Genomic DNA, 27457 nt, shown 5'->3' on the forward strand with positions numbered 1-27457 from the left:
CGTCCATGTATTAAGGAATTTGTACTGAGTGGTCAACTGCGGTAAGTGCTACTGGAAAGCTTCGTCCCTGCGGTACCTTACCTCGTGTCCTCACTCTCCCTCATAGTCCGAGGCTGTGAAGGAAGCCGTGGAGGTGGGATTTAAAAAGAAGAGGAAATTCCTGGAGAGCCAGGGCGCTGCTTAAAATTCTGCAAGTGAAGCAGGTTAAAAACATAACCCAGCATTTCTCTCTTTGCAACTAGATGCAAGATTAGGAAAGCATTAAAAAAAAAAAAGTGGCAGTTGAACAATGAGAACACACGGACACAGGGAAGGGAACATCACACACTGGGGCCTGTTGGCGGGTAAGGGCTAGGGAAGGGATAGCATTAGGAGAAATACCTAATGTAGATGACGGGTTGATGGGTGCAGCAAACCAGCATGGCACGTGTATACTTGTGTAAAAACCTGCATGTTCTGCACATGTACCCCAGAAATTAAAGTATAATAATTAAAAAAAAAATCCTGAGATAGTATGATGCTCTCTACAAAATTTAGAAAGAGGTAAAATTAAATAATATTCAGCTATTTGTTCATTTAAATCTTTCTACCACTCCTGGTATTGCCCTGTTTACCTCTCAGTTAATCTGGTCCATGGCGGGAGCCTGGCTAGCCAGGCCATAGGTCTCTGACCAGAAGACCATCTTACTTGGCAAAGGACACATGGCTTCCTTCAATGTCGAGCATATCAACCCAATGTAGAAATGACAGTGAATATCACAAATGCATTTTAGGCTTTAAAACTTTAATTAAATGTAGGGGCAGTTTATGTGATTTATTTAATTATATGCATTCTTTCTCAAAGCACCTTATTTTCCGTGAAAGCCCCTATAATGAAGGTTCCCCTGGTCACTGTATCTGGGCATCGCTTGGAAGGATTTTAAGCAAGGCAATATAGTGCAGCGTGTTTGAAACTAAACCGATGTGGACTGAAGTTCTGTCTCCACCACATATTAGCTGAATGATCTGGGGTAAGTTATTTAACCTCTCTAAGCTTATTTTCCCCCCTTTAAAGTAAGACTAATAAAAGTATTACTCCAAAGTTTTTATTATTAATAAGACCATTTTATTCATTACTGACTTTGTGGTGCCCAGCATTGAGTCTAGCTAGTAGCAGATGCTCAAGTAACACTTGTGAATACGAGGGCACAGTGGTTTCTCTATCATCTGTGAAGCTCAGGAGACAGGACTGAAGGAATGGACTGTCTGTGCTTACCGCTCCTCCTCCCTGCCCTCCAAATAGGCAGAACCAGTTATCCAACTTGGTTTTAAAACATTAGTGTTTCAGCGGTCATTAAAAGTACATTGCATGTTGCTGTTCCTGAATTCTTGCCCTTTTTCTGACTAACATGTGATCTGATAGCTTACGGTCTCATTTGGTTACCAGCACCCTTCTAGGAAGGGATATGTTCCTTGAATCTGGCTGAGTGATGGGTGCCTTACAAAGATGATTTTTCACGTCAGCTTCCTTAAGTTGTAGATCCATTGTTTTCCCCCTTGTGTACTTTGAGTAACAGAGCTATTACTAGAGCTGGGATGTGTTTTCTAAATGGTTGGCTAGAGTAAAAGCATCATATCACATTTTTAAAGAAAGGACTTTAATTTATTAGAATCATTAGTTTTCATTTTCTACCTGTTAACCTTTGAAATATTATTTACTTTTCCTTCTGGCATTTGTGTATACCTCAGGGTTATTTTTCTCTTTTTATAGCTATCAAATATACTTTCATATATTGTAAATGTATGTAAAGCACTTCAGGTTGGCATGAGTCCTTTTCAATTACTAGTTAAAACACTATGATGCTAAGTTTCACATTTCTATTTATGAGTCCTCCGTTATGTTACTTGTTTAAGATCCCTTAGCAATTAAGTAGAGGAATTAAAATAAGAACTAAACATGCCTGATTCCTAGTTATTTGGCTTCAATATTTTTTAAAATTTTCCCTTCCTCTTCCCTCCATCCATGATTTCTTCCTTCCTCTCTTTCTCCCAAGGAGTTTCTTCTACATCTTATATAAAATTGTTAATTTCCTTACTACACTTATAACTTAGAGCTCAGGGTAGACCCAAGGAAAGAGTGTTAACTTAGGTCAGACCTGAGCACTGTGGGACCTGCCCACTCTCTCTCTCACCTTGCCAAATGCCTCCCACTTTCATAGTACCCCCATCATCAATTTCTTGACAAAAGTAGACTATCCCCACTGTCTCCTACCCTTTTATTCACCTCTTCTCCTTCTTGCCTTCCTTCTCTTCCTTCCCTCCCTTTCCTTCCTTCTCTTCCTTCCCTTCCTTTCCTTTCTTTCATCCTCTTCTTTCTTCTTTTTTCTCTCTTTCTCTCTCTCTCTCTTTCTTTCTTTCTTTCTTTCTTTCTTTCTTTCTTTCTTTCTTTCTTTCTTTCTTTCTTTCTTTCTTTCTTTCTTTCTTTTCTTTCTTTCTTCTTTCTTTTTTCTTTTTCTTTTCTTTCTTTCCTTTTTCTTTCTCTCTCCTTCCTCCCTCCCTTCTTTCCTCTCTCCCTCCCTTCCTGCCTCCCTCTCTCCCTTTCCTTCCTTTTACCCTTTTCTTTCCCTCCCTCCCTTCCTTCCTCCCTCCCTTTCCTTCCTTTTACCCTTTTCTTTCCCTCCCTCCCTTCCTTCCTTCCTTCCTTCCTTCCTTCCTTCCTTCCTTCCTTCCTTCCTTCCTTCCTTCCTTCCTTCCTTCCTTCCTTCCCTCCTTCTTTCCTTTTTGCTCTCTTTCTCTATTTCTCTCTCTCTTTTCTTTTCTTTCTTTTTTTTTCTGTTACAGGCAGCATGTATTCTGATTCTGTTTTGTTTAGTTCTGTCTCCTTTTCTGGGGATCGGGTAAGTGTGGTAGTGGGTATGTGTCCTTACACAGAAAAGTTTAAAGTTGCAATTTGAATGAAATTTTGTAACTTTCTGAAATGCAGATTAGGTTGTGGCATGCTAGTTCATTTTGGATTCATGTGATGTCACCAAATGGCTAAAAAAATAAAAACAAAACAAATCAAACACGATCAGCACAGTTATTACTTTTTAAAGCCTTTTGAGAAAAATGTATGTGTTGAAGAACAGGATAGTGGACACAAAAATAACTTCAGTCTCTAAGTGGGTAGACAATTGTTTTAACTCGATAATGTGTTTGAAAAGAAGATAAGATAGTGGTTTGGGAAGTCACTGCCCTCTGCCCTGTGTGGAATCCAAGGATTATTAGCACTACAAGAAGAAATTGCAGATTATCATTACTAAATGAAGAGATTACTGGGAGACACATGCCTCAGGTCAAAGAAGACAATGGGGATTAAGAGATTACAACTAATAGAGAGATGATATTACTGTTTTCCCAAGGTTGAATACAAAGGAAAGAAGAACAACTATTTCTCAGGCTGGAGTAGGGAGTGGTGCTAGAGCTGAGGTTGCTTTTAAATATTCTTTCTAAATTTGGTTCCAAATTCTTTAGATTAGTTGTATTACTCAGGAAGAAAGATTGAAGCCATGTTGATTTGGATACTGTTTCAAAACTCAGTCTTGATTTACTGAGGTTGCTGTCCTTCCTCAGTCACTGCTGTTGCAATTCAAGTCCTGAAGAGAGGGTAGGAATCCAACCTGAGGCAGTTATGGGAGAAACTGTAAATTCCCACACTGGTTTTCAGAGACCCAGAGTCTAAACCCATTTCTGACCAGAAGAATGTGATGGAATTTCTTACACGCTCAGATATTTCATCTGCAAAATTGAGGTAATAATGCTAGATTATTTTCACAATTCCAGATAATTGCTAAAAATGTAGGTACCTCTCAAAGATCCACAACATTAGAAGCACTGAAAATCTATTTAGTTGTTCCATAATATTACATCTTGGAAACATCATTCAGGATGAAAGTTCATGAATGTTTTCCCTTCAAGAAGGCTATGACATTTATGACATAATTTATACAGACATTATTTATACAGGTTTGGAATAATTTATTTCATTTTAAAAGGGCTAATAACTTTTTAGTTAAGGATAATAAAATGAATTTACATATAAAACACAAAACACTTAAACATTTCCCTAAAGTGTGTTTTGGTCTAAACACTGGTGAAAACCATTGGCAAAATTTGACATTGAAGTAAACTGAAAACAAGTTGTCTGATTTAGTTTTAACCTGGGACATTTAATTTAGTTTCAAGATTTTCATAAAAATAAAGTCAAGTTTCAATGTGTACGTTCACTTGACAAAAGACTAACATATACTGTAAATTAGTGTAAAATGTGAGTATATGACTAAGAAGACACTGTCACTTTAAGCCTTTCTTTAAAAAATTCTGAGAACCAGAAATTAGTGGTTGCACTTTCCTTATTTAGCTGGGTTAATCTCTTAGTTGCCAAGGGCAGATTGATTTGTTTATAAACTTGTTAAACCAAATCTGCACATAACCACATCACAGAAAATAAAGTGGGAAAAGACCACTCAGATTGTCATTCTGTATCCACTCACCACCTCAGTCTTATTAATGTCTAATTTAACGGTTTAAGCAATGTATGCTGCATTGCATGTTTTGCACATTGTATGTTTAAGTAATGTGTTGATGATTGTTAACCATGTGCATGGGTGTGCCTGAAAAGATCCAATGTGTGGCCAGAATTCCTTTTTCAATGACATAACCAGGCTGGGCTACTGTCAGTGAGTCATTCTCACTGCTCTGACACTGAAGCCCCCATGTGTGGTCTTACGTGTTTGAGACCAGATGCCAGGCATATTTATTCCACGTTGGTACCACCAGCATAGGGAAGATTGTATGCCACTCATTGGTTACTGGCAGTTAAAACTTTTTCTTGATATCTGCCACTTTTTAAAAGCCCCTTAATTTTGTAATAAATAAGTTCTTTGCACTACCACTTATCAAATAAGCTTTCAGTCTTTATGGTGCATTGCTACCTAATACATGGAATTATAAACCTTGTGAGATTTAAATTTTCTTTAAATGTGATATTTAGTTTTCTTAGCAATTTTTATGATGGTGTTGTCCTGATAGTGTTAGATATCAGTGATAAAGATGTGTGTGTGTGTGTGTGTGTGTATGTGTGTGTCTGTAGTGGAAGTTTAAAGAAGATGAAGTGACTTTCTGACGGGTGATAGCATGGACCCTTGTATGGAAAAGTTTTATCTATTGTAGCATGTAGAAATTTACACATCACAACTTAAGAAGGGAGAAATGTGGTTTTCTTTTCTAGAATCTGTCTACATTATACTCTTGAGGTCCTATTCTGCTTAGAGGAGATAATGTCATTTCTTCTAGCCCAGTATCCTCAATTTGATCCAGTTGATTTTTCTTAACCAAAATTGAATATTTTAATTATTGTTCATTTCAAAGCCCGGCCACTTCTCAGTAAAAGGCATCTGGAATAATTTCTTTCCATTTTCCTCACCAGCATCTGGGAACACTGGGAAGAGTCATTTCCAATCAGGCAGTGAAGCAGGGACATAACTTTGATCTTTTTGTTGTCCTCCTGGTTCCTACAGGTCTTGGTCCAGTGGTGCCTGGGTTTGCCAGGTCCAAGCATGGATTGATCTTTTGAGCATCCTACTAATTTATATAACTGATGCTCATGCACCCTTGATTTTGAGACTCTTGATCAATGTTGATGGACTGTTTTAGACCTAGGTGCTGAGCACCTTTGCATCGCCCATGACAGTTCATGGGGCCTTCCATTTTCCACACCACACTGGAGTGTGTGAACCTTGTGGGGTTGGTCTCTAAACTCATTGTATTAGGCTGTTTGAGTTGTTATAAAGAAATACCTGGGGCTGGGTAATTTATAAAGAAAAGATATTTAATTGGCTTACTATTTGCAGCCTATGTAAGCATGGCTCCAGCATCTTCTGATAGGGCCTGAGGAAGCTTACAATCATAGGAGAAGTTGAAGGGGGAGCAGGCATCTTATATGGCAAGAGTGGGAATAAGACTGGCAGGGAAGTGCCACACACTTTCAAACAACTCGATCTCATGAGAACTCACTCACTATCTCAAGGACAGCACCAAGTCATTCATGATACAATGGTAGTACAGTCATGGAGTAAATATTCTTATTTCAAAAGGGACAAACTGGTCAAAAGAAAGGGACAATAGGCTCCATGCAAGTCTGAAACCCGGTGGGGAAGTTATTAAATCTTTTTTTTTTAGACGGAGTCTTGCTCTGTGGCCCAGGCTGGAGTGCAGTGGCGCAATCTTGGTTCACTGCAAGCTCCACCTCCCAGGTTCCTGCCTCAGCCTCCCAAGTAGCTGGGACTACAGGCACCCACCACCATGTCCGTTAATTTTTCAAAAAAATATTTTTAGCAGAGACGGGGTTGCAACGTGTCAGCCAGGATGGTCTCGATCTCCTGACCTCGTGATCCGCCCGCCTTGGCTTCCCAAAGTGCTGGGATTACAGGCATGAGCCATTGCGCCCAGCCTTTTGGAAGTTATTAAATCTTAAAGCTCCAAAATAATCCCCTTTGACTCTATGTCCCTCATCTAGGTCCCACTGGTGCAAGGGGTGGGCTCCCAAGTCCTTGGGCAGCTCTGCCCTTGTGGCTTTGTAGGGTGCAGTTTCTGTTGCTGCTCTCATAGGTTGGAGTTGAGTGTGTGTGGATTTTACACACTGAGGTTGCAAGCTGCTGGCGACTCTACTATTCTCCACTCTGGGGAGTGGAGGACCCCTTCTCAGAGCTCCACTAGGCAGTGTCGTCGTGGGGACTCTGTGTGGGGGCTCCACCCCACATTTCCCCTGGCACTGCCCTCATAGAGTTTCTCTGTGAGGGCAACGCCCCTGTAACAGGCTTCTGCCTCACTATCACGAGGCTAGCACCAAGCCATTCATGAGGGATCAGCCTCCAGGATCCAATCTCCTCCCACCAGGCTCCATCTCCAACACTGGAGATTAAATTTTAACATGAGATTTGGATGGACAAACATCCAAACTATATCACTCATATGCAGGCATCTTCCTCAGTGGTGGAATCCACCTCTTGAGCTGGGTCCACTCCTGCTGCCATTGTGAGGCTGTACCATTCCAAATGCAGAGCTTCTCTGAAAGGTTTCTGATAGGGCCAGTCTCTGCCCAGGAAAGCAGGGGATAACAATGGTCCCTCAGATGCCCCCAAACCTACATCACTGCTTTTCCTGTCCATGGACTGCTCTCCGTCCCTGAGGTTTGACCTCTGCGTCAGGAGGCAGGAAGTGGGCTGCCCACCTCTGATACTTTGTCCACACTTCCTCTTCTTCTTTCTGCCAGCATAGAAATGGCTTTTCATTTCAATTCTTGTCTTCTAGAATTGACAATAGATTATTGTCTTTCTTTTCTACTCTGGGAAGCATGTAGTTATTGATCCGAGTCCTTCAAGTTTGGTTTTTATATACAAATACTTAGCTTTGGAGAATTTCAATAGAACCCTCTTCCTCCTCAAGAAAGCCTGGCTCCTGCTAAACCAAAAGCCTTTACATTCAGGCAATAGCCTTGCCATGGATTGAAAATTTCATATTATAAAACTGTAAACTGATTGATGACTACTGCTCTTGGCTGTGTGTTAGACTTTTCCTGAGGCAATGAACCCCAGTGGATTAGGGGGGTGCAGGGAAGATAAGGAGGACTATAGGAGAGTTACAATTTGAAGTTTACCTGCGATGAAATGACATTGGCTTAAAATCACAAAAAGATTACATCCAGTTCATCAGCATCATCTGTGAGCCACCAATTGACTGTTGAGATTTTTTAGATGGGTGTGATGAAAAGGAATTAAATTTACATTTGAATTTCTATTAATGACTGCATAGTTTGTTCAAAAAACAGTTACTCTAGTTTTCTTTACCTTGCTGTTATTCAGCCATTTGTTCTGTCTTTTATAATTTAGTCTTTACATTTTTAAATTGCAAAATAAAATGCAGATACAGAATGCTCTCCCATGAATGTGCGTACATGTTAATGAATTGCTTAATAAATTTTAAGGTGAAAGCCTTTGTAACCATCACTAGATCAAATAGAACTTTGTCAGCCACTAATAAGCCCCTCTATATGCTCTGTTCCAATCATAATCCCCTTCCTTCTGCCATATGTAATAATTATGCTATATAGCAGAATAATAGTAATAAGCCTATTACTATTATTTATGATAATCACTTCCTTGTATGTGTGTGTATGTTTAGTGTGAACATTTATATAAGTCCATCCCTACACATTATAATTTAGTCTTTTCCATTATTTAAAATTTGATCAGTCTTTTGAAACCTTCAGTCTCTGGTTCTTCTCTCTACCTCAGTCTTTTCCTTATGCTTTTTCTGTCGAACACCTGAACTGTTTGACCTGTAAAGTTTCCCATAGTCTGGATTTTGCTGAATGCATTCTAATGGTATAGTTTAGGATGTTCCTTTGTCCTTTTGTATTTTCTGCAAATTAGCAGCTGGATCCAGAGACTGGATCAGATTCAAGTTCAATGTCTTTGGCAATACTAGAAGGAGTGTTTGGGAAGACTATAGGAGGCAGCTCATGTCTATTTCTATTTATGAGGCTAACAATTGTTGAGGTTTAGTGTCTGCATCTGTTATGTAATATGTTCTTTAGTGCTACTTTCATACTCTGGATCCTTATGGTATACGAAAGATTCAAAAAATGTCAGGCAAATAGGAGACAAGATTCCCCGAATGGTACTGTATTTATTTTTTACATTCTAAATGTGCTTTACTTACTTTTGCATGTGGTATAAACCAGGTTGCAAAGGCCACTTCAAGCTTGGGGCAATGTTGAGTCACAATTTTAGGGGAAAAAAAGCAATTTCTGTGGCTCTATCTCCCACCTGCTTTTGTGGAACTTCTCCCTCCTACAAAGACCTCTCTCTGTCACCAGTTACTATGGGAAGTCCTAGATGGTGTCCTTTGGATGCTCTTGAAATGGTATTCTCAGCTACCACGTGGCATCTTTCTGTCACTTCCCTTGTTGCCCATCCAGCTCTGACTCCCTTTGGTGATGTCTTCTTTAAAGCCTCTGGACTCTGTGAAACCTTATTTAGGTGGCCCCTTGCAGTTGCTGCTGCTACTGTGCTGATGTGGGTGACATTTCCCACTGATGCCAAAGGGCAGAGTGTGCTAATTTTTCTTCTAAATGTCTGTTTTTCTCCTCCTCTTGGGACACCTGTAATATACTTCTCAACCTCTCTTGCAATGTGATGTGACCGTGTAACGAATTTCTAGACAATGCTAGATATTTGCAAGTGATATGTGCCACTTTGTGGATAGCTGGTTTGTCCCCTCCAAACTTTCTTTCCCCTTTGTGCTGGCTAGATGCAAATGGTGATGGCACTCTGGGCAGAGGTCTGCAAATATTTTAGGCTTTAGTGTCATATGGTCTCTGTCATGATTATGGTACTCAGTTCAGCTGTTTTTGTGCAAAACTAGCTATAGACAATGTGTAAACGAATATGTATGGTTGTGTTCCCATAAAACTTTATTTACAAAAAGAAGCTCCGAGCTATATTTTGCTGGTATCTGCCCTAGAGGATAGCACAGACACAAGAGAGAAAGAACTTGGCCACTAATCACTACATAGAGCAAAGCTGCCTGTCAACCAGGAACAGCCATCTTCCACTGTTGTAATAGGAACAAATTTCTATTGTATTTCATTCATGTTTTCGTTTCCTATGGCTGCCATAACAAAGTATTATTACAAAGTAGGAGGCTTAAAACAGTGGAATTTTATTGTCTTGCAGTTCTAGCTGCTAGAAATCCAAAATCAAGGGCTGTGCTACCTCTGAAACCTGTAGGGGAGAATCCTTCTCTACCTCTATCTAGCTTTGGGTGCCATCCATCAGTCCTGGTCACTCCAATCTGCCTCTGTCCTCACATAGCATTCTCCCTGTGTGTTTGTCTCTGTGTCTCTTCTCCTCTCTCTCTTGTTTTTCAAATAATAACATTGTACATAGTTTTATTTTCTTTTTTTAAAATTTATTTATTATTATTATACTTTAAGTTGTAGGGTACATGTGCATGGGGAAAGGATTCCCAATTTAATAAATGGTGCTGGGAAAATTGGCTAGCCATAAGTAGAAAGCTGAAACTGGATCCTTTCCTTACTCCTTATATGAAAATTAATTCAAGATGGATTAGAGACTTAAATGTTAGACCTAATACCATAAAAATCCTAGAGGAAAACCTAGGTAGTACCATTCAGGACATAGGCATGGGCAAAGACTTCATGTCTAAAACACCAAAAGCAACGGCAGCAAAAGCCAAAATTGACAAATGGGATCTCATTAAACTAAAGAGCTTCTGCACAGCAAAAGAAACTACCATCAGAGTGAACAGGCAACCTACAGAATGGGAGAAAATTTTTGCAATCTACTCATCTGACAAAGGGCTAATATCCAGAACCTACAAAGAACTCAAACAAATTTACAAGAAAAAAACAAATGACCCCATTAAAAAGTGGGCAAAGGATATGAACAGACATTTCTCATAGTTTTATTTTCATGACGTCAACAAGAATTAGAAGGAAACTACAAAATGTAAGTGATAAAAAAAAAAAAAAGGGTGAAGTAATACAATTTTACAGCAGGAGTATCCTGTCCAATCTCTTACCTCGGGTGTTTTAACATACTCTTCCCTCCCTTCGGGACATATTCATGACTCTTCTCTTATAAAGACACCAGTCGTGTTGGATCAAGAAACCACCTTGCTCCAGTATGACTTCATAGTCATGTATATCTTAATTACATCTGCAAAGACCCTATTTCCCCATAAGGTTACACTCAGATATACTAAAAATTAGGACTTTAAACATGTCTTTTTGGAGGTCACAATTCACCTCACAAAGTGCTTATATGCTTGGAGAGAGAATTATTACTGAAGCCCACTGGATTATGACCATGCTGTACTTCACCGATACTGGAAAAATTTATTTTTCACAATTTTTCCTCATCCAATGTGTCCCAGAGTTGTTGTTATTGTTTCTTTTTTTTTCTTTTCAAACAACATATTTACGTGAAGGAAGAGTCACCATCTTTCTAGACCTCATGCTCAAGTCCATGGAGGCTAGAAGGACGGCAAAGATTCTGGAGAGGTAAGAAGGACAGCAATCTCAACAATAGGAAGACTTCATGCTGAAGCATTGTTCTACTCACTTCTCCTGGTGACTGTGTAGCTGTGTTTCTAACTCTCCCTGCCTCAGCATAAGCTCTTGCCAGGGGGCTCTTTAGTCAGATATGCTCTTGACCAGCATTACTTCCTTTTCTCCTGACCCTCCTACTACTACCCTCGCAGACATGACGAGACACGTTGAATTCCAAACTGAAAACAGCAGACATTCTGACCTCATATGCTTTTACTGAGAGCTATAAAACGTGTTAAAGACTAATGATAATTAGAATTTCATCTCCATCTCCAAACAATAATCTTCTTTTAGGTGGAGCTAACAGAAATGATTGGTTGATAGGAGCCTGTCAGAAAACTCCGATTTAGACAATTTTCTTCGAGCAAGAAGAAAGAAATAAAAGTACAGAAAGTTTAGAAATCAAAGGAAGTTTAGAAATCAAAGTACAAATTGGGATGAGTCAAAAGGTCAAAACTTTATCTGTGGCACACGTTGACAGCCACCACCAGGTACATCTGGTATTATGGTTCTTTTTATTATTATTATTTTTAAATCTTTTATTATACTTTAAGTTCTGGGATACATGTGCAGAATGTGCAGGTTTGTAAACATAGGTATATACCTGTCATGGTGGTTTGCTGCACCCATCAACCTGTCATCTACATTAGGTATTTCTCCTAATGATCTCCCTCCCCTTGTCCCCCAATCCCCCTACAGGCCCTGGTGTATGATGTTCCCCTCCCTGTGCCCATATGGCAATTTTCTCTATTGCCCATATGCCCTATTTGTCAATTTTGGCTTTTGTTGCCATTGCTTTTGGTGTTTTAGTCATAACGTCTTTTCCCATGCCTATGTCCTGAATGGCACTGCCTAGGTTTTCTTCTAGGGTTTGTATGGTTTTAGGTCTTATGTTTAAGCCTTTAATCCATCTTGAGTTAATTTTTGTATAAGGTGTAAGTAAGGGGTCCAGTTTCAGTTTTCTGCATATGGCAAAGCCAGATTTCCCAACACCATTTATTAAATAGGGAATTCTTTCCCTGTTGCTTGTTTTTGTCAGGTTTGTCAAAGATCAGATGGTTGTAGATGTGTGGTGTTATTTTTGAGGCCTCTGTTCTTTTCCATTGGTCTATATATCTGTTTTGTTACCAGTACCATGCTGTTTTGGTTACTGTAGCCTTGTAGTATAGTTTGAAGTCAGGTAGCATGATGCCTCCACCTTTGTTCTTTTTGCTTAGGATTGTTTTGACTATGCGGGCTCTTTTTTGGTTCCATATGAAATTTAAAGAAGTTTTTTGTAATTCTGTGAAGAAAGTCAATGGTAGCTTGATGGGACTAGCATTGAATCTATAAATTACTTTGGGCAATATGGCCATTTTCATGATATTGATTATTCCTATTCATGAGCATGGAATGTTTTTCCATTTGTTTGTGTCCTCTCTTATTTCCTTGAGCAGTGGTTTGTAGTATTACTTGAAGAGGTCCTTCACATCCCTTGTAAGTTGTATTCCTAGGTATTTTATTCTCTTTGTAGCAATTGTGAATTGGAGTTCACTCATGATTTGTCTCTCTGTTTGTCTATTATTGGTGTATAAGAATGCTTGTGATTTTTGCACATTGATTTTGTATCCTGAGACTTTGCTGAAGTTGCTTATCAGCTTAAGGAGATTTTGGGCTGAGATGACAGGGTTTTCTAAATATACAATCATGTCATCTACAAACACAGACAATTTGACTTCCTCTCTTCCTATTTGAATATGCTTTATTTCGTTCTCTTGCCTGTTTACCTGAACTTGTATTGAACTTCCAATACTATTTTGAATAGGAGTGGTGAGAGAGGGCATCCTTATCTTGTGCCAGTTTTCAAAAGGAATGCTTCCAGTTTTTGCCCATTCAGTATGACATTGGCTGTGGGTTTTTCATAAATAGCTCTTATTACTTTGAGATACGTTCCATCAACACCTAGTTTATTGAGAGGTTTTAGCATGAAGGGGTGTTGAATTTTATATCAAAGGCCTTTTTTGTATCTATTGAGATAATCATGTGATTTTTGTTATTAGTTCTGTTTATGTGATGGATTATTGATTTGTGTATGTTGAACCAGCCTTGCATCCCAGGGATGAAGCCGACTTGATCATGGTGGATAAGCTTTTTAATGTGCTGCTGGATTTGGTTTAACAGTATTTTATTGAAGATTTTTGCATCAATGTTCCTCAGGGATATTGGCCTGGAATTTTCTGTTTTTGTTGTGTCTCTGCCAGGTTTTGGTATCAGGATGATGCTGGCCTCATAAAATGAGTTAGGGAGGAGTCCCTCTTTTTCTAATGTTTGGAATAGTTTCATAAGGAATGGTACCAGCTCCTCTTTGTACCTCTGGTAGAATTGGGCTATGAATCGGTCTGGTCCTGGGCTTTTTTGGTAGGTAGGTTATTAATTACTATCTCAATTTCAGAAATTGTTATTGGTCTATTCACCTCTATGCATAGAGGTGTTTATAGTATTCTTGATGGTAGTTTGTATGTCTGTGGGATCAGTGGTGATATTCCCTTTATCATTTTTTATTCTGTCTATTTGATCTTTTTCTCTTTTCTTTTTTATTAGTCCAGCTAGCAGTCTACCTACTTTGTTAATCTTTTCAAAAAACCAGCTCCTGGATTCATTGATTTTTTGAAGGTTTTTTTGTGTCTCTGTCTCCTTCAGTTCTGCTCTGATATTAGTTATTTCTTGTCTTCTGCTAGTTTTTGAATGTGTTTGCTCTTGCTTCTCTAGTTATTTTAATTGTGATGTCAGGGTGTTGCTTTTAGATCTTTCTCACTTTCTCCTGTGGGCATTTAGTGCTATAAATTTCCCTCCAACCACTGCTTTAGCTGCATCCCAGAGATTCTAGCATGTTGTATCTTTGTTCTCATTGGTTTCAAAGAACTTATTTATTTCTGCCTTCATTTTGTTATTTATCCAGTAGTCATTCAGGAGAAGGTTGTTCAGTTTCCATGTAGTTGCACCTGTTTTGAGTAAGTTTCTTAATCCTGAGTTCTAATTTGATTGCACTGTGGTCTGAGAGAATGTTATGATTTCTGTTCTTTTGCAGTTGCTAAGGAGTGTTTTACTTCCAATTATGTGGTCAATTTTAGAATAAGTGCTATGTGGTGCTGAGAAGAATGTATATTCTGCTGATTTGAGGTGGAGAGTTTTGTAGTTGTCTATTATGTCTGCTTCGTCCAGAGCTGAGCTCAAGTCCTGAATATCCTTGTTAATTTTCTGTCTCATTGATCTGTCTAATATTGACAGTGGGTTGTTAAATTCTCCCACTATTATTGTATGTGAGTCTAAGTCTCTTTGTAGGTCTCTAAGAACTTGCTTTATGAATCTGGGTGCTCCTGTATTGGGTGCATATATATTTAGGATAGTTACCTCTTCTTGTTTCATTGATCCCTTTATCATTTTGTAATGTCCTTGTCTTTTTTTATCTTTGTTGGTTTAAAGTCTGTTTTTTCAGAGACTAGGATTGCAACCCTGCTATTTTGTGTGTTCCATTTACTTGGTAAATCTTCCTCCATCCCTTTATTTTGAGGCTCTGTGTGTCTTTGCACATGAGATGGGTCTCCTGAATACAGCACACTGATGGGTCTTGACTCTTTATCCAATTTTCCCATCTATCTTTTAATTGGGGCATTTAGTCCATTTACATTGAAATTAATATCATTGGCTGGGTGCAGCGGCTCACACCTGTAATCCCAGCACTTTGGAAGGCTTAGGTGGGTGAATCAGAAGGTCAGGAGTTCAAGACCAGCCTGGTCAACATGGTGAAATCCCATCTCTACTAAAAATAAAAAAAAAATTAGCTGTGCGTAGTGGTAGGTGCCTATAATCCCAGCTACTCAGGAGGCTGAGGTAGGAGAATCACTTGAACTTGGGAGGTGGAGATTGCAGTGAGCTGAGATGGGCGCCACTGCCCTCCAGCCCAGTGATAGAGTGAGACTCTGCTTCAAAAAAAAAAAAAAAAAAGAAATTCTTATGTGTGAATTTGATCCTATCATTATGATGCTAACTGGTTATTTTGCCCATTAGTTGATGCAGTATTTTCATAGTGTTGATGGTCTTTACATTTAGGTATGTTTTTGCAGTGGGTAATACTGGTTTTTCATTTTCATATTTAGTGCTTCCTTCAGGAACTCTTGTAAGGCAGGCCTGCTTGTGACAAAAATCCCTCAGCATTTGCTTGTCTTTAAAGGATTTTATTTCTCCTTTGCTTATGAAGCTTAGTTTGGGTGGATATGAAATTCTGGGTTGAAAATTCTTTTCTTTAAGAATGTTGAATATTGGTCCCCACTCTCTTCTGGCTTCTAGGGTTTCTGCAGAGAGATCTGCTGTTAGTCTGATGGGCTTCCCTTTGTGGGTAACCCGACATTTCTCTCTGGCTGCCCTTAACATTTGCTCCTTCATTTCAACCCTGGTGAATCTGATGATTATGTGTCTTGGGGTTGCTCTTCTCAAGGAGTATCTTTGTGGTATTCTTTTCCTGAATTTGTATGTTGACCTGTCTTGCTAGGTTGGAGAAGTTCTCCTGGATAATATCCTGAAGTGTGTTTTCCAAGTTTGTTCCATTCTCCCCATCACTTTCAGGTACACCAATCAAATGTAGGTTTGATCTTTTCACATAGTCCCATATTTCTTGGAGGCTTTGTTAGTTCCTTTTAATTCTTTTTTCTCTAATCTTGTCTTCATGATTTATTTCATTAAGTTCATCTTCAATCTCTGATATCCTTTCCTCCGCTTGATCGATTCAGCTATTCATACTTGTGTATGCTTCATGAAGTTCTCATGCTGGGTTTTTCAGCTCCACCAGGTCATTTATGTTCTTCTCTAAACTGGTTATTCTAGTTAGCAGTTCGTGTAACCTTTATCAAGGTTCTTAGCTTCCTTCCATTGGGTTTTTGGAATTTTCAGCCTTTTTGCTCTGGTTTTTCTTCATTTTCGTGGATTTATCTACCTTTGGTCTTTGGTGTTGGAGGCCTTTGGATGGGGTTTTTGCCTGGGCATCCTTTTGGCTGATGTTGATGCTATTCCTTTCTGTTTGTTAGTTTTCCCTCTAATAGTCACGACCCTCTTCTACAGGTCTGCTGGAGTTTGGTGGAGGTCCACTCCAGACCCTGCTTGTCTGGGTATCACCAGCAGAGGCTGGAGAACAACAAAGATTGCTGCCTGTTTCTTCCTCTGGAAGCTTCATCCCAGAGGGGCACCCACCAGATGCCAGCCAGAGCTCTCCTGTATGAGGTGTCTCCCAGACAGGACACACGGGGGTCAAGGACCCACTTGAGGAGGCAGTCTGTCCCTTAGCAGAGCTTAAGTGCTATGCTGGGAGATCTGCTGCTCTCTTCAGAGCCAGCAGGCAGGAACATTTAAGTCTACTGAAGCTGCACCCAGAGCTGCCCCTTCCCCCAGGTGCTCTGTCTCAGGGTGATGGGAGTTTTATCTATAAGACCCTGACTGGGGCTGCTGCCTTTCTTTCAGAGATGCCCTGCCCAGAGAGGAGGAATATAGAGAGGCAGTGTGGTTACAGTGGCTTCATGGTGCTGTGGTGGGTTCTGCACCCATTTCAAACTTCCTGGAGGCTTTGTTTACAGTGTAAGGGGAAAACTGCCTACTTAAGCCTCAGTAATGATGGGTGCCTCACCCCCCACCAAGCTCCAGTGTCCCAGGTTGACTTCAGACTGCTGTGCTGGCAGCAAGAATTTCAAACCAGTGCATCTTAGCTTGTTGGGCTTCATTGAGGGTGGGATCCACTGGGCAAGACCTCTCAGCTCCCTAGCTTCAGCTCCCTTCCAGGGGAGTAAATGGTTCTGTCTCGCCAGCATTCCAGACACCACTGGGGTATGAAAAAAAACTCCTGCAGCTAGCTCAGTGTCTGCCCAAATGCCCAGTTTTGTGCTTGAAACCCAGGGCCCTGTGGTGTAGGCACCCGATGGAATCTCCTGGTCTGTGGGTTGCGAAAACCATGGGAAAAGCATAGTGTCTGGGCTGGATAGCACTGTTCCTCATGGTACAGTCCATAACAGCTTCCCTTGGCTAGGGGAGAGAGTTCCCTGACCCCTTGCACTTCCCATGGGAGGTGATGCCCCACCCTGCTTCTGCTCGCCCTCCATGGGCTGCACCCACTGTCTAACCAGTCCCAATGAGATGAAGTGGGTACCTCAGTTGGAAATGCAGAAATCACCTGCCTTCTTCGTTGATCTCACTGGGAGCTGCAGATCGGAGCTGTTTCTCGCCGTCTTGCCAGCCATGTGTTATGGTTCTTGAAACATTAATTTGCTACTGTGTGTTCAGCTTACCTAAAAAATAAAGTATGGGAATCAGTGAATTTTGAGGAGAAAGCAATGCTCTTATGTGTGTGTATACGTGTGTGTCTGTATTTGTGCCTATGGATAATCATTAGTTTCTCAAATGTATGCAAGTGATGCCACACATATGTGTATTTCCTACTCTTTATATACTCAACAGACCAGCCTTCTTTTTCCACCTCAGACATATATTTCCGGGAAGGTTTCCTGATTTGTAATCAGTCAGCCTCTGATATTCACTGTGACTTTAGTTTCCAGCCCTGTCTGGAAGAACTCCAGCCTGGAAGAATGTAAACATATTATTCAGAAGCCTGTGATGTTGGAAAGAGGAGGTTTTGGATGATTTTTGTTTTTGTTTGGGCTTGGGTCAGTGTCTCCCATTTATAGCTGGAATGTGAACTGCACGGCTTCAGATGTGTTTTGGAAGATTGATGTGGGCCTCATGAAACTCAGCTACAGTGGAGCCTCAGGAGGCTAGGAGCTGGTTACCATGTTAAGAAACACATTTCATTTTATCAGTGAATATTGATGCTGAACAGTGAAGCTGTGGCAACCTCAGCCCTCCTAGAAAAGCTGTGTAGTCAGAACCAGTGTCAGGGGGAGTTCTTCACGGGTTCTCCAACAGTCTTTGATACTGAGTTAAAAGGTTCTACCCAGGGGATTTCAAGTCAAAATCCAAGAGCCAAACTTATTTCTGTTAATGATACGAATGACATGTCATTGGTGAATGGAAAGAAAATGCTTTCAATGTATGGAGCTATAGGAACAAATGCTAGAAGTGAGGCTAAGTTTTTGCCAGCTGTATCCTGCTGATCATATTGGCCATTATGTTAGAATTGCCACTTTCCCTCTCCTTGGATGAAAAGAGATCTTGTTTTTTTTTATTTTATTTTTCCAAGAAGGAGTTTTGCTTTGTTGCCCAAGCTGGAGTGCAGTGGCGCGATCTCAGCTCACTGCAACCTCTGCCTCCTGGGTTCAAACAATTCTCCTGCCTCAGCCTCCCAAGTAACTGGGGTTACAGGCGCATGCCACCTCACCTGGCTAATTTTTGTATTTTTAGTAGAGAAGGAGTTTCACCCTGTTGGCCAGGCTGGTCTCAAATTCCTGACCTCGTGATCTGCCAGCCTCAGCCTCCCAAAGTGCTGGGATTACAGGTGCGAGCCACCATGCCCTGCCATGAAAAGAAGTCTTGTAAAAGTACAAAGCACTTGTGCTTTTTTTCATGGGTGAGTCTACTTGTGGTGGATCCACTTGTCTCATACCATATGTCTACTTCTTTACTTTTTGATTCCCTAAGAAAATTTTACATATTTTTCAAAGAAAATGCAGGATCTAAAACAGAATTGCAAAGTTATTCCAAAATCAAACGGAACAAACTAGTCATTAATATTTAAAAGTCAGATCACACCTAAGAATCCTCATTTCTTTGTTCTCCTGGAATGCAGGTGCATGTGGTAGCACTGGATCTACATTTCTGCATACTGGAACTGGGTAGGTGGAGCTACCTTTTAATGGGACACGTGCTCACAGTCTTATTAAGGCAGGCCAGCTTTACTTATTTGTGTGAGCTTCCCTGTCCTTGTAGGCATTTGAATTTTTAATGTTTGGTCTATAGGAAAGAAAACTTCTGCGATCTTTTTTTTTCTTCCTTGAGACTCTAAGTGATGTTTTGGAATTGGAAATGAGCTATGGTTAGTGAATGGAAATGGTCAGTGAAAATATGTAATTAAATGGACTTCCCTAGAGCCACAATCTAAGTGTATTTGGGCAACAGTGGTGCTTAGTGTTACCCATGTCAAAAAGACGAATCAGTCTGAATTTAGTTTTCATAGATACACGCCCAGGGGAAACATTTCCTCATGAAGATGACTCCTCTTGGTTTTGACTGCCTGAATAATCAGTTTGCAGTGGCTTCTTCAAAGAAGCCTGTCTCTCATGCTGTGATAAAACACGTGGTCACCTGGCTGGTGAAGAGTTTCTGGGTTCCATAATATTTTACACAGGACACAAAAAAATGGAATGCTTTTGGACTTAAACCTTGTTTTCTTTTCAACTCCTTCTGCCTAGAGGAGATGGTAGCCTTAGAGGAGTTCTTACATCCCCTCCTAGAACTGTGCAAATCTTTCAGGTCCCAACTGGTAACGGAGAAATTACTTTTTGTTATTTTAAAAATATAAACAGGAAAAATAAAACCATGATATTTCATGAAATACAGCTTCTTTTCTGTTTTTTACTACATAAATTTTTAAAAAATGTGTTCATGTTCCTGACTCTCTTTAATGCTTTACCTTCCCATGGTCTCTATTATCTTGCGATTTATTTTATATAGTCTTTTTGCAGGAATCCTCCCATCTCATTAGATTTTTCTGTTTGTTCCTTCCCATGCTGCTGTATTTTCCTTTTATTTTAGAACCTGTGTCTAATTTGCCAGCTCTCTACTTTTATTCTTATGTTCCTTTTGTTAGCCTGGTGTCTTTTATTTTCTATTGTTTCATTTTCTCCCTCTCTGTGCCCTTCTTCATGTGCTATTATACAGGGTTTGCTTATTTTTCCCTTCTGTTCAGTTTGTTTTATTCTCTTACCATGTGTTTATACCTCCTGCTTCAAAAACAAAAAACCCCAAACTGATTTTTACTTGTTTTAATTGTAACTCTCCCCCTAGTTTATTTATACTAACTTCACACTGTGAGTTTTTTATACTTGAAATTGCCAAAATTTCATTATCACTTAGTTTTCTCCCAACTTCCCACAGAAAATTTAATGGATGTTCTTTCCACGTGTCAGCTGCTGTGGTATCCAACCCAAGACGGAAGTCATTATGATCAGTTCTGACCACATTTTGTTCTTTCGCTGGCTGTATTACCTGAAGGAAGCCACAGTCTCTGTCTGAGTCTCATTTTTTTATCTGGTAAAGTTAACAGGGAGAACAAGGTGTGGTTCTCAGATGAGGCACACCTGTGAGCTTGCTAGACCTGTACTACCTCAGGCCTCACCCCACACTTCCTGACTTGGAATCTGCATTTTTACAAGGTCTCCCGCTGATCTGTGTCCTCATGGAAATTTGAGAAGCACAACCTCGATGCTCTTTGAGGGTTTTTCCAGGTTTAACTTTGCTGAAAATAAGTGAAAACCTATTTTACTAAGTGAAAATAAATGACGTATTTTAATAAATGAAAATAAGGGAAAAACATAAAGTGAAAACTGCTTTGATTACAAGGCACAGTAGAATAGCCTGGGAAGCATCAATCAAATGTCAGTGTCTTAGAGGTCCCTCCTCAGATCAGCTGATTCAGAAACTCTGGGGATGAGATTTTTTACTGTACCAGGTGATTTTAATGAGCAGGTTGCGACCCACTTAAATACGCTATTTAAAGTTTGACCTCCTTTACTGATGCCCTCAGTGCTGCCCTCTTTTGGTTGTGAGGTAAGGTAATTACTATGGAAAGAGGAACTTTGAAATATTTAGTTTCATCTACTTAAACCCACCAGAATTTATTTTGGGGAGGCCATAACTGGGGAGATAGATAACTATCGAAGGAGGCTATATGTATTTTTATAGCATTATGAAAGCAAAAACCAGGATTCGCTTACTTTTTTTTTCTCAAGACTGACTCAGGCTTTTGCTGACAATGGGAGCATTTGTGCTAACAGAAGGAAGTAACCCTGGCAAGTGATAGATACGACATTGTATCCTGAGAGTCTTGGGGGTAGTGGGTGCGGGGGATATGTCAGTGGGATGGTTTTATTTCATCATAACTTGGTGCTGGTGTTGACTGGATACTCACAATTAGCCACATGCTATGATTGGGTTTCTGAACATTAAGTTCTAATTTATTTTTAATTATTTCAGGTTGTTGAACTGTAGCTGATTTAAGAAAACTTGAAACCAAGAGATTTTTTGTTTAACTGCTCTTATACTATTTTTAGTTTGAGAACTGGGGAGGGAATAGTCATAAAACAATTTGTCACAAGAGTGGAGGATGTGACAATACTATTAGGTGGTGATACTTTAATGTTGTAGTTTTAAAATTGGATCTTAAGAAACTGTGCCTTTAAATATTTTTTTTGGAGAGAGTTTTGCTCTTGTTGCCCAGGCTGGAGTGCAATGGCGTGATCTCGGCTCACTGCAACTTCTGCCTCCCGGGTTCAAGTGATTCTCCTGCCTCAGCCTCACGAGTAGCCAGGAGTACAGGCAGCCCACCACCAGGCCCAGCTAATTTTTGTATTTTTAGTAGAGAAAGGGTTTCACCATATTGGCTAGGCTGGTCTCAGACTCCTGATCTCAGGTGATCTGCCCGCCTCAGCCTCCCGAACGGCTGGGATTACAGGCAAGAGCCACCACACCTGGCCTTTAAAGGCCTTTTTTTAAAAAAAAGATTAAATGATTTTCACCAGTGCTCAATGAGAAACACAAACATTATTACATTTTTTGGAGTGGTTGAATTACTTGATCAAAATTAAAAAAAACCAAAAAAACAAAACAGTATTTTCCCTAAGCGGTTTTTGCTTAGTACAGCACCTTTTTTTCCCTTCAGTTTTCATGTCCTGAATTATTTCTGCATCATTAAGTTTAGCTGAGAAGCCAAAATTCTGTCATTGTGGGGGGATTGCTGAGGTGTCACATCAATGAAGGGAGGTATTTAGAATTAGATGTCATTTTGGTCTGTTCTTGAGTGTTACTCCAAGAAGTTATGTGAGTAGAGAAACACTAATCCTGTAGGCCATCTGTCTTTCCCATCATGTGGCAGAACCCCCATGTAGAATCTCTAGTCAAGGTTGGACCTTGGCTGCATTTCATGACATCTGAAAAGAGTCCCCGGTAGTTATGTGATTTTTACCTCACAGATTGCTCAGAATCACATAAAGACTCAACAGATACTTCCTCACAACTTTATTCTAGCCCTGGTCAAAAGTGTGAAGTAAGACATTTTTCTTCAAGTGTATTTTTTTCTGTCTTATTGAAACACTTTCAATACTGTTGGCATGACTTTGTGTCCCATCCATCCACTATTTGCTGTACTCACAGCTGTTACCTCTGCAGGGAATCTTTGCAAACTAGAGTCTTCATTCTTTCATGGTTCTAGGTAGTATGCTTAAAAGGGATAGTGGAGCTGTAACACTCACTTTTCCTAAACTTAGGCTGTAAAAGTCTCTGATACATGCAAGATCAGAGAAAACGTAGAACAAAGGAGGCATATGGACAAGGTGAGGATACTGGGAAGATAATAAATTTGTGCAGAAGGGAAGGGAGTTTATAAAATGTGGGAAGAGTCAGGGAAGGCTGGCAGGAGGTGTACTGGGGTGTAAGAAAGATATGTGTAATATGTAGATAGAGAAGATATGTCATGAGGCCTCGTAATGCCCTCATTACCATTATGGTTAGGTAGTTGCCAACAGGTGTTTTGGAGCACCTACTGTGTGCCAAATGTTGTTCTGGTGCTGGGGGTATGGCAGTAAATGAGCCTAGCAGAATTTCTGTCTTCAAGCAGCTAACATTCTATTCTAGTAAAAAAGTTCTCTTGCCCTTGCTAAGTTTAAAATGCCTGTTTATGGCGAAGGAGTAGAAATGGTAGATGCTTTATATAAAAATATATGATTTGTCTTGGCAAAGCATCCTTGAGGAGAGATTAGTACAGTGAAAAAAAGTATTGAGTAACATTCTCCCCATTTCCACCTTTCTGTCAGGTCATACATATAAATTACAGTTCTGGCCGTCGTTCACCCTCACATAGCTTTCTGGCATCCTTTCCCATTCTCTGACCATGAGAGGAATGAGAAGGTTATTTGGAAGGTCACTGGTCTTAGGAGTTGTCCTGCTACAGTTACCGGAGAATCTTGAATTTCATCTGGAAAGACTGCAAGGCAGCCGGGGCAAGCATGATATGAGAAGTCAATTGGTGGGCAGACCCCAGAGATGAGAAGCATATGGGAAGTCAACCCCATGATTTGCTTCCTTAAAAACTATGGGCTGTGGATGGATTTTAAATCCTCCTCTAAATACAAGACTGGTGTTAGTGGCTGTTTGCAGGCAAACCAAAGGAACTTAGCATCCTTCGGTGTGTTACAGAGACTGTGTGGCTTCAAGCAGTGAAGTAAGGAATTCTTTTTGCCTTTTTTCTCATATACCCAACCTGGAAACCAGTAGAATTTCTGACAGTGCATCCGGTTCCTGGTGTGCTGCAGAAGTGATTAGTGTGTCATGTCACTGTGGCCTCTTTCTTTGTGCCAGGAGAAGGTCTGGGGAACAGAAGAGCAGAGTCCTGCCTGGGATTGTGTGGGTACGGGAGCTATTCCTTCTCAATAGATAGTGTAAGAAGTGCTGATCCAAGGTCCTGGCTACTCAAAGTGTGTTCCTAGCAGCTTGCTGGACACACAGAATCTCAAGTTCCATCCCAGAACCTGATGTTTTTATATGGAGCACTGGCCTTGGCAACACATGTTCTTTCCTCACCTTTCTGTAGCCTTTCATTCCCCACTGTCACCCACTCCTCTCTAGGCTATCCCCAGGAATGGCATGGTGGAGTGTTGGTGAAGGTGTAGCCACAAACATTCTGATCTTTATTTTACGAACTCTAAACCCAGAAGACTCCAAACCCAGAAAAGTCTAAGTCACAGAAAACAAAGGAACAGTCTTATTTCAGACACATCTACAATCTTTGCTGGTTAAATGTCAGGAAGCCCACAAAAAGCTGCCGTATATCTTAGGGTGTGAATTTTGAATCTGTACTTCTTGACATCTGTTAGGCAACCATGCCCTTCAATTTACCAAAATATGGAAATTTAATTATGGCATTCTACCCAAATAATGAGGAAAATGCTGATGCTTCTTTCAGCCTCAGGACCTTAAAGCCACACTGTTCTTAACCACGCTTGCCTATATGGCACTTAGCACTTTACACAAAAAATAAACAGAGGTATTTATTCTCTGGGAGTCAATATAAATGCTTTCTGTTTTGTAAAATAGGAACAGTATTTGGTTCCATTATCACAGATATCTTGCAGATAAGTGAAAAATCTTCAATTAAGGTTATATGTAGTTAAAGGAATTTTTCTCTTCAGTCTATATCCCCATCCTGAATGTCCTTGCCTGTTAGTTCCTTGCAGGTGAAAGGTAAAAAATCTTTGCAAATTCATGCTATAATTGTGCCTTTGAATTTTCAGAGGAAAAGACAGTGAGAGAGCAAGAGCAGATTGAGAAGCAGAAGACTGAGTCACAAAAAGAGAAAAGGACAGAAATGGAGCACCCTGGTAAGTCCCAACCACACCCATTCTTGGTAATAACAACCAAAGCTCAGAAAATGATTTCTTTTTTATTTTTTTTCTGAGACGGAGTCTTGCTGTGTCACCCAGGCTGGAGTGCAGTGGCGGGATCTCCACTCACTGCAAGCTCCCCTCCCGGCTTCACACCATTCTCCTGCCTCAGCCTCCCGTGTAGCTGGGACTACAGGCGCCCACCACCGCACCTGGCTAATTTTTTAAAATATAATTTTAGTAGAGACGGGGTTTCACCGTGTTAGCCAGGATGGTCTCAATCTCCTGACCCCGTGATCTGCCCGTCTCGGCCTCCCAAAGTGCTGGGATTACCAGGCGTGAGCCACCGCGCCTGGCCAAAAATGATTTCTTACAGAATCATTTCTTATAGTATCAAAAGGAACCTATTGTATGTGCAAAGTCGATGCAGCTTTCCCAAGTTGGCTTCAAACTATTCAACTATGATATTAACATATTACCTTCAGCCAGTACGATACACATATTGGAATGTTTTGTATCATTGACTACTTTTCGTGTATCTGTCCACTCTACTGTTTCAAACCCTTCGCGTTGAGACAGTGATTGAACCCAGGTATTCTTGTCAAGAATAGTTGGAGGAGCCTAGCAATAGATCAAAGTATGGAAGAATTAAACCTTGCTGTAGCTTGATCTTCTTTGAGATTAGAGTGTCCAGGGTCCTCGCCAACCTGACACACTTGGCCCTGTTTTGACATAGGTTGGTAAGTTTTGTGTGCATTTGTAGACATTTTTTCATTCCTAGGGGTTTGGCTTCATTGAGATGTGAGTTGTGGAGCCAAAATACCAGGGAGGCTGACTGTTTTGTTGCAAGAGTTCGTTTATTTTGTGGTTGGGTTTGAAAAAAGCTAAAAACTGCCCTCAAATATCTGATTTAGCTGATTGCTAGGTTATCTAAATCAACTTGAAAACGTTGGATAAGCATTATTCAAACACTAAAGGCAACAAAAGTCTATTTAATTATGTTTATACCTAGCTTCCCAGCCAACTTCTTTTCCAGTTCCTTTCATCCTTTTACAAACCTGAGGAATGAACATAACAGAAAAGGAATTTTACTTAGTTACCATTAGAAAGCATGAATGTCATCAACTCATACATTTTTATTCAAGTTAGTACTCTGCAGACATCCTTGTTGGATATTTTATTCTGAGATTGCTAGAACTAAAGTTAGCCTTATGACTTAAAGCAATGACTTTTATAAATTTCTTCTGAAATGATGTTTTTGTACAAAATGTCCTGAAAATGATTTGATTATAGATAACACTGAGAATTTTACTTACTGCTGTTCATCAGAAAGACAGCCTGGGTCTCCTTTCCCTCTCCCCACCCCTTATCCCCCTTCTCAGAGATTAATTAAGGAAACATTTTAAAAAGTTTTCAGTTTTGGTTAGGAAATAACATCATTAAGCAAGTTGTGCTGGGTGATGTGTAATCACTGAAAGGCCAATTTGTTCAGGAAGCAGGAATTAACACCTTTGCTCTAGTGAAAAAGAAATTGGTACGACTTTAAGGAAGTCGAAATGATGAAGTTTGGATTAAGCTCTTAGCAGGAAAGGCAAAGGCCACAGTGAAAGCAATCCTGAGTTGGCAAGCCCTGTAAACAACTGCTAGCCCCTGGTTAAGTGCCTTTTTCTTTTGACATAAACTAAAATATAGTGCAATTTAGTATAGTCAGCATACTTCACCCTAAAGGCCAAACAATTTATTAAAGAAAAAAAGTCCATTCAACCCAGCCATTATACTTGACTCTATAGTTCTTGGAAATAAACTACAAGTCAGCTCTGGAAACAGAAAACTAATCCAATTGACCACTTGAGGGAGGTGGTGGGTTATCTTGTCTAGAAAAAGGACCTCAGTTCCTTCTTAGTAGTGTGCAGTTTTAAGAACTTTGAATACCTCCTGTGACCTATGGGTAAAATGAGATCAGAGGAACCCAGACAATGGCCTTTTCTCCACTTGGATCTATAATTTAATTTTCCTATAAAGTAAAGGGAATAAAATAGATTTACAGAACACTTGCGATGGTCTAGTTGATGGATCACTTTAAAAAGAGAGAAAGAGGCAAAGTATGGATAGTTTATTTTCACAAATCAGTTTTAGTTTTTTCTATGAAATTAATGAACAAGAAGCCCATTAAAATGATTGCTACAATTCTTCTTTTTAATTGTTTACTCTATTCAGGTGACAATACTTGACAGCTTGATACATGAACAGTGTTCACTTGCCCAACATAAATATCAATTGTAACATGAAAATGTGATGGTCCTTCAACCCTTCATTCACTCATCCAGATTAAATGCAGAATTTGGAAAGAAACCAAAATTAAAGTTAATTTTACCTAGACTTCAACAGATGTTTTTTAACGTGAAAAACAAAACAAAACAAAACAAAAAAACAAAGAAATGGTGGCTGAAGAAAAGTTAGCTGAGATGAAGTGGTAAAATGGATCATGTAGGAACAAAGTCATTGTAATCATCAGAGTCAAGAAAATTATTAATTATTGAAATGGGAAATCAATCATTAAAGTACGAATACCATTAGCTCTCTGATTTCTTCTTTCCCAGGTATCATAAAATAAGCTTGAACTTGGGTTAATTCCTCTTGGACTGAATCGTAGCAACATAAACCAAACTTTTCAAAAAGATTGGATGCAAAACTTTTACGGAAACAGGAATTTTTATCAACATGAAGCAGGATTTAA

The 27457-nt window shown here is 39.9% G+C and overlaps 1 long non-coding RNA gene across 1 annotated transcript; it reads left to right on the forward strand.

The window, feature by feature from the left end:
* The first annotated feature begins 526 nt into the window (after positions 1–526).
* Positions 527–27457, forward strand: LOC105465558 (uncharacterized). Its single transcript, XR_977613.3, has 3 exons — positions 527–1010; positions 24631–24717; positions 27321–27457. It is a non-coding gene; the product is annotated as an uncharacterized lncRNA (long non-coding RNA).

Source organism: Macaca nemestrina, chromosome 5, assembly GCF_043159975.1.
Source record: "Macaca nemestrina isolate mMacNem1 chromosome 5, mMacNem.hap1, whole genome shotgun sequence".
Taxonomy (NCBI): domain Eukaryota; kingdom Metazoa; phylum Chordata; class Mammalia; order Primates; family Cercopithecidae; genus Macaca; species Macaca nemestrina.